Source organism: Aristolochia californica, unplaced genomic scaffold, assembly GCF_029961685.1.
Source record: "Aristolochia californica isolate CCGP_79_NKW_82.1479 unplaced genomic scaffold, dmAriCali1.0.hap1 SCAF_5, whole genome shotgun sequence".
NCBI lineage: Eukaryota > Viridiplantae > Streptophyta > Magnoliopsida > Piperales > Aristolochiaceae > Aristolochia > Aristolochia californica.
The window spans coordinates 6,606,377-6,615,261 of record NW_027182214.1 but is presented as its reverse complement, the minus strand read 5'-3'; the positions used below and the strand labels follow the sequence as shown (position 1 = coordinate 6,615,261).

At 33.5% G+C, this 8,885-nt stretch overlaps 1 pseudogene; it reads left to right on the top strand.

The window, feature by feature from the left end:
- The first annotated feature begins 1,251 nt into the window (after positions 1-1,251).
- LOC137965187 (uncharacterized) lies at positions 1,252-6,218 on the top strand (annotated as a pseudogene).
- The last annotated feature ends 2,667 nt before the right edge of the window (positions 6,219-8,885 follow it).

Sequence of the window (8,885 nt, the reverse complement as noted above, 5' to 3'; positions counted from 1 at the left end):
AAAGAATAAGTGGAATAAAGGGTAGTAAGGCAGCAAAAATGAGTTTTTTTCATAGTCATGCAACTCTAGTGATGAGGACTCCAAAGGGGGGGAGGTATATTAGAAATTTATTAATAAAATATTATAATAGATTTAATTTTTATAAGATATTTTTTATTTTATTTTTTATTAATAATTTATGAAAGATTTTAAATTGTTTGAATTAATAATTATTAAAAATAATAATTATATTTTTTTATTTAATTAAATATATCAATATAAAATACTTTACCAATTTTGATTTTTATAATGCCCAAATGCTTAATCAACTTGTTACTTTTTAATATCAAAATTCTCTCTTAAAATATTAATTAAATGCAATATTAAAAACCATAAATTTATTTAAATAAAAATAGGGTATTTTACTATAAAAAATTACTTTTATAGATTTAATTTTATAACATATTATTATTTAAATAAACTAAAATATATTTTAATAATTTTAAATTAAAAAATAACCCAAAAATTTATTTTTTAATAAAATAAATAAAATTAAAATGATTAAAAATCATAATTTTTATAATATCCTAATGTTAATCAAAATTTTACTTGAAAATAATTAAATTCTCACTTTAAAAATAGTCATTAAAAATAAGGAATTTATAAAAAATAAAAATAAAAATATTAACGAATCCTTATTTTTATAATTTCAAAATTTTACTTTAAAATATCTAAATTCTCACTCTTAAAATAGTTATTACAAATAAGGAATTTATCAAATAAAAAGGGTATTTAATTATATAAAATTAATTTAATAGATTTAAATTTTATTTTAGATAGTTTGATTTGTTTAAAATAAAATAATTTTAACACGTTGTAAATTAAAAAATAATTTTATATGTTTTTCATATATTAATAATTTTTAAAAATAATTAGTTATTTAACTTAATTTAGCAATATAAATGATAAAAATTACTTAATTATATAATATCCGTATTGTTAATTTTTTAATACCTTCTCTACCCTCAGTTGCCAAAACATCAAATCAAATAGAAAAATACTAATTTTGTTGACATATTTTAACATCAAATAGGAAACTACCGAAGCTGGTGATCAATTAGGAAAGCAGGGTTTCTTAGATTTTTATCAGACAAAGAAATGAAATAAACGGTATTTTTTTTTTGCGTTTTTATGATGGAATCAGTTCTGCTATGTTGTTTCTTAAGAAAAAATTTAGAATGAGAGCAGAGAAAGAGAAGCGAGAGAGAAGCCATGGGAAAGAGGAAGCCGGAGATGAAGAAGATTGAGAATCGTCAAACTCTGCAAGTCACCTTCTCGAAGCGAAAGAAAGGACTGTTCAAGAAAGCTGATCAACTCTCCATTCTAACCGGCGCTTTAGTCCTCTTTGTTGCCTTCTCTCCCGTCGGTAGGCACTTTGTCTTCGGAGACGAGGGTTTGATGCAGCACTACTTCGAAGGCGAGACGAACTTCTCAAAGGCAGTGGAAGACGAAGAGCATTCGTCCTTGGACAACATCAACTTGGAGCAATGCAGCGTTGATGAGCTCGAGCTTTTGGTCGCCAATCTGGAGGAGGAAGAAGCCAATATACTGGAGCTCACGAACGAATTGAATGCGATAAATCCGGCCTCTGGGAATCAGTTGACATTCCCGACGTTGGAGGCTGCACCTGCTGCTGTAATTGACGGAGTGGAGGCTACACAACTGCATGACGATCTTGAGATATTTCTTATGGAGACCGAAGAAGAAGGAAATACCTCGTCCGAGATTTCATTAGCATCGGAATATTTCTTTAATGATTTCCCGCCACTGGATGCCTCCGACTACTACCTGGGCTTCTATGCCTAATCCTGGGGTTGGGTTTTTTTAATTTTTGTACTGTTTGATTGCTCACCATTTCTGGGTTCTCACACTGTATTTCTGTGTTTGACACATTTGGTTTTTTATTCTGTAGAGAGATGATTATACCTTATTCTAATTAATTACTTGACTCTCAAAACTCTCTTTTGGATTGAATAATAATTCTTGCTCAGTTTACTTCTTTACCGTATTTACTTCATGGCGGCTTGTGTATTGGTTTCTGTGAATCTCTTGCCCGTTTGGAGACTGGAAGAGATGTAAATTAGTTTTATATTTTTCTTAAATCAAAGGTAGTAGACGATTATTAACCCTTCAATTCTAGTTCTATGATTGAATGATTACTTGGGTTCTAGTCATTTTGATGTGGACTTGGATCTGTTCTTAACATGGTATTAGAGTGGCGTGTTTGTTTTGTTGGACTTAGTTTGTTCCATGTTCAGTTTTTACCTTATTTATGTTGCTTTTGTTTTAGGGTTGTTGTCTATCTGTTTAGACAGGGCTGTGAGGGGCTTTTCACGTAAATTATCCCACATTTCCAAATGCTAGGAGAAATCCTGTGATGATTAATTGGGAAATGACATCCTAATCTTGGCTAGTCGTTTTGTGATGCACTTGAACCCTTATTATATTATTTTTGGGATAAATTGCGCTGTCGCTAGGAGGAATACTAAATGTAGTATTCATTAAAATAAATCCAACACTAGCAAATAAGAAGTCACTTGCTGGAGGATTTTTTTGGTTTGTCTCTTTTCATTTTATATGTTATTGAATGCTTAGGTGTGTGTAGTTTCACTTTCAAAATAATTTCCTATCATTGAAAGCAAAATATTTTTTGCTTTCTTGACTCTTTATTACTAAAACCAAAAAAAGAGTAGGATGGCGATTTTCTTTTTCACTTCAAAGTTAGAAAAGGTTGTTTTAAAAGTTTATTCACAGTGCTTGCACTTGGTGGTCTGTTCTAATGATTAATGAAGTATTTTTTTAGGAGTTTTATTTTTTTAAAGTATTTGTGTTGGGCATTCACATACTCAATTCAAAGAGTATCCGAACACTTGGATATCACATCTTTGTTTCCTTTTAAGGGCTTTTGTCAGCAACATATTTGCATGAACTAAATATGCTGTTGTCTTTGACCTTTGCAGTATTGATAAAAAGCTCTCTCAAAATACAACCAAATACAACCATTGTGTTGAGGAAATGCAATACAGTAAATCTTGCTATTAGAAAGCTTATTATCTGTATTATGAGTTATATATGCCCTATTTCTAACTGTTGTGGAAAGTTATTTAGGTAAGGGATTATACATTTAACCTGAGTTCTGAGTCACCCCTTCTGGAGGTTTCAAGTTTGCAATGGTGTTCTCCATGCAGATGGATTGATTTTGATTTTCAAGTGTTTTAAAATTCTTTTTCATTTCTATCTAAGAATACTTGTTTGAGTTTTCTTTTCTTTTCTTTTTCAAAATTTATAATGCATATCTGGTAAAAAAATTCACGTTCACTTGTTTTTAATGCAACTACGTTCACTTGTTGTCCAGCGAACCTACATTCACTTGTTATTTCTACTAATGTATTGTCATTTCCCAGGTTTACTAGCAGAAGTTATTTTGACTAGCTATTCAGTGAAGGAATCAGATTTGGAGAGATTCTGATAATTTTACACTCTGATAGTGGATATTTACTTCATTTAACTCCAGCAAAGATGAGTTTTGTTTTCCGAGGGACTAGAGCGGACCTAGAGAGTGGATTCATCCCAGAAAGGCGTGCTGTGGTACATTCTTGAAGTGATCAATTTTTGTTGATGAGTTCTTTTTTGTATATTTTGCACATGTAAGCTCATTTGGTTGAGCATGTCTCATTTATGTTCTAACATCCAACATGTGCATCCTTTAATGGCTTTTCTTGTCACAGGTACCATTTCCTTTCTCTCACTATCCTCACTTTTTTTTTTTCATTTTTTTATGGCCCCTTGGATTAATATCTTTTGCTTTTCTCCTTATGTGGGTTAAAAAATGATGGAGATGATCCCCCATTTATATCTCTTAACTCTAATCCTTGCTGAATCTGATTATTCCGGCAGCTCTGTTTCTGTTCATGATACTGAACTCACATCAGATGTCACCAAACTTTCTGGTATTCCTAGACTTTAATTAGTATTTTGTCTATAGAAACTGCTTTGCCTGCTAAGAAGATAATGCATCATTTTATATTATCTTCTAAGAAGATACATTTCTTTCTTTTTTGTAGCTTTGGTTGGTTTTGGGTGTTTTTCTTATGGCCACAAGCCTCATGATGTATGCAACTTGTCAACAACTTCAAGCCCAGGCCCAGGCTCATGCAGCAGCAGCCAGTGGTCACACCGAGTTACGGCTTCAAATGCCACCTTCTATTGCTTTTGCAATGAGAGGAAGATTGCAGGGCCTCAGACTCCAACTTGCATTACTTGATCATGAATTTGATGACTTGGAATGATGCATATGTTTTGCATCATAAATATTTTAAGAGATTTGGTGGAGAACTAGTGGCTATTACTTATTAGAAGTTTATGTTAGTTCATATCCGTTAACTGGAGGTATTTGGAAGCCTATATGGTTGAATTGCATCATTTACTTCATTGCAGATTTCGATGCTCTGAGAGCACTTGATAGTGATAATTCTCCTAGTGCTCCCTCAATGAGTGAGGAGGAGATTAATGTTCTTCCAGTTCACAAATACAAAATTCAGTCTAATCAGTCATCAAGTCCACAAAAGTAAGTTTCAAGTTCTTCAGTTATGGTCTTATGTTTGCTATATCAGTCTGTAATAATAGGTATTAAAATGTTGTTTATTTATATTTGATTGATCAGTCTATTGGTCTCTTCATGTTCTCTGTTCATGACCTTGGGTGTGATTTATTTGGTTTTGGACTAACAATGGAGAGCCATTTTTTTTCTTCATGGATGAGATGCTCTGATAAATTTTGAGGAACTAATGCAATATCTTTCTCTTCTACATTGAGGGATCATCACTTCAGCAGGCTTCTTCTTCTGCATCCATGACAGAGGTATCGTTGCTTCTTTATTTAGATGGGAGAGCCTTATCTACACAAATATCTATTATTTTAGTAATGTCAAAATTCTTACTGGTTTCCTTTTTCTTTTCTTTTTTTCTTCTTCTTTATTATGGCACATTGTCTTGCTTTTCGGTTTCTGTTTGTTGCTATGTCAACATGGTCATATTCCCTGCATTTGGCTCTTATTATGGTCACTTGGTGGATGTTCATATCGGTATTTTTGTTCAGACTTGGTGACTAAGACTATTCTTTCATATCTATAAGTGGATCTTCATGTACTGCCTAGGGTGATTGTCTCTCAGGATTATGTCAACATCATCATGTGATACCTCATCTTAGGGTGTGATTAAAAGGATACAGATGCAGGATAATACAGGAAGCTGTATTATCTGTACAGATGGATGGCTAGAAAAGTCTGTTAAATTTGTAAATTTCTTTGGTGGCAACTCCACTATTAAATGATTGATAAACTCTTAAAAACATTTTGATATCGTGTGGTCAGTGGTCCCTCTTGCCATTTTTTACCTTGGTGGTTTAAAGTCTTTTTATTGAGATGACATGCACAAATCTTAGGGAACTTGTTTCCTTGGGCATTCCAAGCTCCTGTCTATTTGTTCACTCTTCGATAGGTTTTTAATACTGCTTCCCTGTTCAAATGTATTTTCGCTCGCTATTCCTCTCTGTGGTCCCAATCAACAAAGCAGGGGAAGTTGAAATTTCAATGGTGCAGCTAGGGTACAAGACCTATAGGCAATAGGGGAAACATGCTGCCTTAGGACTATAGCACTCGTGTCTTAATACTTGAGAGACTTCTGGTGCATTAGCCCAAGTATCAATGAGGAACAAAAAATCCCTCTCATCCATATGGTTCCTTATGTTTCTTCATCTCAGTTCTTTCTGTTGTTTTTTATTTCTTTTATGCAGAGAAGACAGGACTCATCTAAGTTGGATGGGAGTACCAAAAATCCCGATGATGAGCTCACTTGTAGTGTTTGCTTGGAACAAGTCAATGTTGGAGAGCTGATTCGTAGTCTTCCATGCCTGCATCAGATTTTTCTAAAACTAGAACCAATTAGCTTTTTGGCTTAATGGAAATTTGTGTGGATGCCTATTTACATAGTTGCTTAAGTGTTCCACTGGATTTGTTGATTGGTTATTTAACTTCTACTGTCAAATGTGTTTCAGTTTCATGCGAACTGCATTGATCCGTGGTTGTGCCAACAGGGAACCTGCCCAGTCTGCAATTCAAAGCAGCATTTGGGTGGCAGGAAAATTCAGAGAGCGGAGTAGCAGGCTCATACATGGTTTAGTTCTTGCTTGCAACAAACTATTCACTCTCAGACGTTAGTCTTATGTGTTGGAGAACCTTTTGGTTGGTTGGAAGTAGTCAGTAAATACATGAAACCAAAGCATTTAAATACATGGATAGAGTTGTAGATTGACACAAATATGTAAAATTCCTTTTTCAACATGGGAAGGAAATCTAGGTTATAGCACTCAGTGTATCTAGTAGCAAGATTGACAGAAGTAGTTTTTAAGTGCGGATTTCTGGCATGTGTAGTTATGGATGATCGATCACAATCAGTGACTGATCTATCATTCCAATGCTAGACTAAAATTGTATATTTTATAAAGAATAAGAATTTCTCTCCAAGTACTTTAACATGTTTCTAAGTTATATGTATGATGATTCTAAACATGTCTATATGCAAATTATATCTTAAAGCTCCAATCTCACAAGTACTTAAGGAATAGGAATTATAATACTCTCTTACAAATATTGACCGAATTTAAACGTATGTCTTTGATGATTGAACTCGAGTCTTCTCGTTGTCTTCTTCCTTGTGGGTGTTTCTTCAAGAGATGTTCTTCAATTGAACTCCAGGTTTATATTTTGGCTTTGAAAGCTTTAGACCTTGAGATGCTATTAAAGGTGAAGTATCTAAAATACTAGATTTGTAAGTTATTAGTTCAATTAAGTTTTGTTATCATAAAAAATAAGTGGGAGTCAACCTACGGTCAACAATAACCAATTATAGCGAGATCCAAACTTCCACCCCTTTAAGCATGTACGATGAAGTATATAGAGTTTGTTAGAACTAGGAATGCCAAAAGACATAAAAAAAAATACAAAATATAGCAAAATTTGGTTTTTTTTATGCTAAGGGTAAAATAAAAAATTTTGGCACAAAAATCTTTATAGAAAGCTTTAGTATTGCAATAAAGGTTGATTCAATGCTTTGGCTCATATTTTACAGTTGCATACAAAGCTGCTTGGGATGAATGATCAATCATTTCGCTCCAACAAATTTTTTTTTTTACTCCTTGAGTCCCAATGATTGATTAGACAAATCCAAATGATCGATCATACTCTATAGTTAATTATCTACCATGTTTCATACCTCCTGCCTAGTAACATTATGGATGATCGAGCATGCACATAAAAGGATGATTGATCATGCTTTATAACTCTTGTCTTGTTGTATTTGGGATGATCAATCATTCACCATAAAAAGATGATCAGTCATGCATTATGTTGGAAGTTTATTGCTTTTTGGATGATAAATCACATGTTTAAGTCAATAATCGATCAAATACCTTTTGGTAGAGTATGCAATTAAGCTCTTAGCATGGGTACATCTACATTTCTTTGCACCTCCTCCTTCTTTTCCTTTAAAAACACATATTTTTGTTCTTTTACTGCACAATCCGAGATTTATCCCTTTGTACAACATCAAGACTCCAAATACCAGACAAAACTCCAACACTTGCTCAATTCTACCATACAATATGAGAACCATTTTTTGTCATTCTATTTTCAACTTGTTACCTATGATTGTATTTAATCTTTACCATTCTAATTTTGACCTCATGCAAAAACTTCATCTTTCATCATCAAAATATATGTTGGTTGCTTCAAGGGGAAGAATTCAGCAATTTTTCATTCGAATTTTTGCATGTGATTAAGAAACATATTCCGAGTATTATTGCATTAGGAGTCCACATTATCTTGATCTAGTCTTCTTCCATCAGAACCATGTAGAATTTGATTCCTCAAGATGATGCTAGATTTCTCCCGCTAAACCATGACCCTAAAAAGATTTAAAAATCTCTTCTACTAAGCTGATTCATAGTCTTCCATGACAACTCTGATTCCCTCTTGAGTCCTATCGAAGGAGGACTTTTTTAGTCCCAGTATTGTTGCATTAGGAGTCCACATTATCTTGATGTAGTCTTCTTCCATCAAAACCATATAGAATTTGACTCCTCAAGATGATGTTAGATCTCTCCCACTAAGCCATGACCCTAAAACGATTTACAAATCTCTTCCTCTAAGTTGATTGATAGTCTCCCATGACAACTCTGATTCCCCCTTGAGTCCTATCGAAGGAGGACTATTTCAGTCGTGCTCTGCCTTTGGTCTTGCAAAAAATTACAATTCAACAACAAGCAAGTATCTAGTCAGATAACACAACAACACAATGAATGGTCTTATGAAATCAACAACAACCTCAGTTCATCTTGTCGCGGGACTATTGGTTTTTCATTGGCAACCAAATCAAGGTGTTCAAAAGTTTCCTCTACGCTCACATGCAACATCATCAAATCTACCAATCTGTCATGAAGTCAACAAAGCTTCATGAAATAAGATTCTAACTCTGATAAGACTTCATGCCATGAGTACCACTTTCCTCTACTAAAGGCTGATGTTTTGAACACTAAGTGCCAAAAATCTAGAAATCCAATTTACCCATTTGTGAGGAAGGCAACAACCTCCATATGAGCAGTTGAGCTATTGTTATCTCAGTAATTAAACTTGAGCTATTATTGCTTCAGTAATTAAACTTGAGTTGTTGTTATCTTACTGATTGACGTGAATTTTATACGCAATCCTATTTTCTACAAGAAACAGAGTTGCATGCTCAAAAGGTTCAAGAGAAGCAAGCTTTGAGTCGTTAAGTAGCAGTTCATGGAAC